The following is a 4,175-nucleotide window of genomic DNA, read 5'->3' as shown; positions in this document are numbered from 1 at the left end:
AGTGAGCCTTCGATCCAATTAGGGGGTGTCAACGGGTAGGGTTTACCTAGATCTACCCGAACCAAACCCTATAGGGTCCAGGTATTGTGATAAATAAGAAGATCCCATTAAGACCAGAGTCTGAACCTGAAGGCCCGATTAATACATCCACCCAGGCCTGACCCAAGACCCACAAATTTTCAATGTAAAAATGATAAAAAAAATATTGTTTTATCCGGTATGATCCGGGTCTGGTTCGTGTAGTTCTTATCGTCTCACGGTATGGTTTCTCTTATAGTGGGTTTGATTAGACTCGAGTCCAAACCTGATACCATACCCAAAAATTGGGGCCAGGTCTGGTTTCACTTGGGTCCGAACCAAACCTGACCTATTGACACCCCTAGTTTCAAGGTCTTGAAAGACAACAGTTTTCTGGACCACAATCCTACTGGAAACACAAACTTTTTTCCATGCACAACTTTCAAGTCAATCATCCAACCAGTGCCCACAAGGGCTCGTGTCATCTGGTAAGGAAGACTTGTGAACACCACCAAGTTGACGAGATGTCATGAGTTTGAAACCCACAGGGCATGCCCCTTACTGAAAGGTTGAAGCTGGGTGTACTCCCCACTGAACAGGGGGGACCTCAAACAATAGGGCTGACTACACGAACCAAATCGGAGTGCAGGCTAATCAGTGGTCATCCGCAAAGAGGACCACTTGACCTACCTAGCTAGATGACTTTGCAATGGAACCACCAACTTGGCTTGGTTAATTCCATGCCAGACAAACAAATCATAAGCCTATCTAAGCCATTTTGGTTGGGCATTGACTAAGATATTGGTCTTAAACTGCTACCAAGATGCTTGAATCTGTTAGTCTTATTGCTGGAGTCCTGGCTTCTTAAACCAAGTGCAGGTATTAGTCCAAAGGGACCTTACTTTGCAAACGGGTCAGATCTGGAACATCTAAATACATGGTACGATCCGTCAGGATCTAAGACAGCCAAAAATTGCAAAACCTTAATCTTGGATCCGACCCATTTGCATCTGTAGACCTTAGACATGATAACACACGGTTATGCTACTGTCATAAATTTCTAGAAAGATGATGCCTCTTTGCTGTCCCTGAGAGAGAAATCAAACCTCATTTTTCTAATCTGACTAACATAAAAACAAGAGATGTTCACTTCACTCCCTATCTTAACCACAATTAAAAATCACTCCCAAGTCCCAACGAGACCAAGTTCGTTCTGTAACGAAATCAATGTTCAATACAATAACTCCAATTTGAAAACAGCCCTCCCCAAATAGACAGCTTCTGCTTTTTCCCAGCACTAACACAGCAGACAACAATTTCACTGCTCTCTCTCTCTCTCTCTCATTGCACTGAAACACAACAATCTCTCTCTCTCTCTAACATTGCACCGAACATAACAATCTCTCTCTCTATAAATATATATATAAATCATTGCACCGAACACAACAATCTCTCTCTATCTCCTATTTATATATATATCTTTCCCCCTCTCATCTAATCCAACCCAAACAAAAACTCCCCAACTCAAAAAAAAACTTCTAAAAACCCCATGACCATTTTAAACCTTCACCAAATCCCACCATGGCCCTTCTTCCTCCTCCCCCTTCTCCTCCTCGTCCACCCCACCTCCACAAGCTCCCCCACCAAATCCATCTTCCTCCCTCTCCAAACCATGAAGATCCCTTCCCTAAACCTCCCCAAACCCACAAGCAAGCTCCTTTTCCACTACAACTACAGCCTAGTGGTTCCCCTCAAAGTGGGCACACCCCCACAAGAAATCACCATGGTGGTCGACACGGGGAGCGAGCTCTCCTGGCTCCAATGCGAGCCCTCCTCGAACCTCACCCTCACCACCTTCAACCCCAACAAGTCCTCCTCTTACCATCCCCTCCCCTGCGACTCCTACCCCTGCAGGAACATGTCTAGGGACCTCCCCTCCCCCACCATCTGCGACTCGACCCAGCTCTGTCACTTCGCCCAGTCCTACGCCGACGGGTCCACCAGCGAAGGAAACCTCGCCACCGAGACCGTTTCCCTCGGTGGGCTCAGCCTCTCGAGCCTAGTCCTGGGCTGCGCCACATCGAGCTACAGCACCACCAAGGACGACAGACCCACCACTGGGCTCATGGGCATGAACCGAGGTTCGCTCTCTTTGGTCTCTCAGATGGGCTTCCCTCGCTTCTCTTATTGCATCTCGGACCACTCTTCCTCCGGCGTGTTGGTCATCGGCGACTCGGACCCAGTTTTTGTTCTCACCTTGAACTATACTCCCCTGGTTGATATATCTCTGCCCCTTCCTTACTTTGACCGGGTCGCTTACTCCGTTCAGTTGGTCGGGATCCGCGTCGCCGGCAAGGTCTTGCCGTTGCCCAAGTCGGTTTTTGAGCCGGACCACACCGGAGCCGGCCAGACCATGGTGGACTCGGGGACTCAGTTCACTATGCTGCTGGGCTCGGTCTACACCGCCTTGAAGAATGAGTACTTGAAGCAGACGAGAAGTGTGTTGAAGGTGTATGAGGATGGGAATTATGTGTTTCAAGGAGCCTTTGACCTTTGTTATAGGTGGGATGGCCGGAACTTGCCGGAATTGCCGCCGGTAGTTCTCATGTTTAGAGGGGCAGAGATGGTGGTTTCCGGAGAGAGGTTGCTTTACAAGGTGCCTGATAAGGTGGGGGTCTACTGCTTCACGTTTGGGAACTCGGACTTGGTCCCTGTGGAGGCTTACATTATAGGGCACCATCACCAGCAGAACATGTGGGTTGAGTATGACTTGGAAAGGTCTAGGCTGGGGTTTGGCCCCGCTAGGTGTGACTTGGCTGGGGAGAAGTTGGCTCAGGGTTTAGGGGTTTAGTTGGGTTTTACTTTTTATTTTTTATTATTATGTTTTTTTGGATCTTTTGGATCTCTTGTTTATCGTTTTGGGGTTTGGAGTGGGTGTGGAGGGGGGTAAGAGTAAGGTTTATAACCAGCTCTTTTGTACTATATTAGAATTTTTATGATTATTTTATGTGATATATACATGGCTGGAGAGCTTTTATTTGGTGTAGACGAGACATGAATCTGTCAACGTGTAATTTGGGTAACTTGTTAAGGACGATAGAAACATCTTCCTTTCACGTCAGTGTGAAGCGTTCTTGTGACTGTCCTTTCGTCAATAATGAGAGAGAGAGAGAGAGGCGTGGTTAGGGGAATACTTTACGTACAAAACACAGAAAATTACTGTGCATTCAACGATTTTTTGTTTGTAAACACGAACAAAAAAGATCACTGCATGCGATGGAGAAAATCGCTACACATGCAGCGGCTCTGTGTTTTTTTGTGACCCGAGTATTTTGTAAAGTACTTGAGTCTGATTACTGGATCGGCTCCGGAAAGAGAGTCAAAATAGTTCAAACCAGACGTTTAAAAAAAAAAATAGTCCAAACCAGTGTTGTCAGTATAGGTGCTTATCGGCCTGAATTGGCCGATACGCATCGTATCGCCGGAAAATCACATGCACATGTAAAGATGATGTAGTGGTCGGGTCAAGTATTGAGCAAGGCACTCCAAACTCCAAAATGCAACACCACCCCCATGCGCCCCTGCCTACTATTAGAGGTGTCAACAGGTCGGGTTTGGTTCGGACTCAAGTGGAACCAGACTTGGCTCTGATTTTCGGGTATGGTATCGGGTCAGAGAAAATTACATAAATGATGTTTGTAGTTCACAGGTAGCACAAGGGATGCATGTTGCACTTTGCGGGCCAGAGTTCTTTGTTAAATGCTCAACCCTAATCACTGAATGTGCGTGCATTCAAAGATAAAGTAGTTTCAACTCAAACCCTTTTATTAAGCCTCAAATGCTTGTCATATAGATCCATTAAGAAACGTTTGGGGGAAAAAATCGTATGACGTATGATCTTGACATCATATGTCGTCCTAATCGAATGCTGCTGGATAGGTAGAAGCATATGTATGAACATTTGAGTGTGGACTAATCCTAGCCATCCAGATGCATCGGGTTAGACAGTGAGCATCGACGTATATACGAAGCACAACATCATGTCATAAGGTACGATCATTTTACCCCATTTGCCTCATCAAAACTTAGAAATTAGTTACTTCGCACAGTATGTCATGTAAATTCTCAACGCAGCACAAGCCCAGTTGACACATCAG

The 4,175-nt window shown here is 46.1% G+C and overlaps 1 pseudogene; it reads left to right on the top strand.

Moving 5' to 3' along the window:
* The first annotated feature begins 1,511 nt into the window (after window positions 1–1,511).
* LOC149839863 (aspartic proteinase PCS1 pseudogene) lies at window positions 1,512–3,064 on the top strand (annotated as a pseudogene).
* The last annotated feature ends 1,111 nt before the right edge of the window (window positions 3,065–4,175 follow it).

This window comes from Nuphar pumila, chromosome 4 (genome assembly GCF_984573655.1).
Source record: "Nuphar pumila chromosome 4, dmNupPumi1.hap1.1, whole genome shotgun sequence".
NCBI classification, from domain to species: domain Eukaryota; kingdom Viridiplantae; phylum Streptophyta; class Magnoliopsida; order Nymphaeales; family Nymphaeaceae; genus Nuphar; species Nuphar pumila.
The sequence above is the reverse complement of the archived record's forward strand: the minus strand, read 5'-3'. Positions and strand labels throughout refer to the sequence as shown.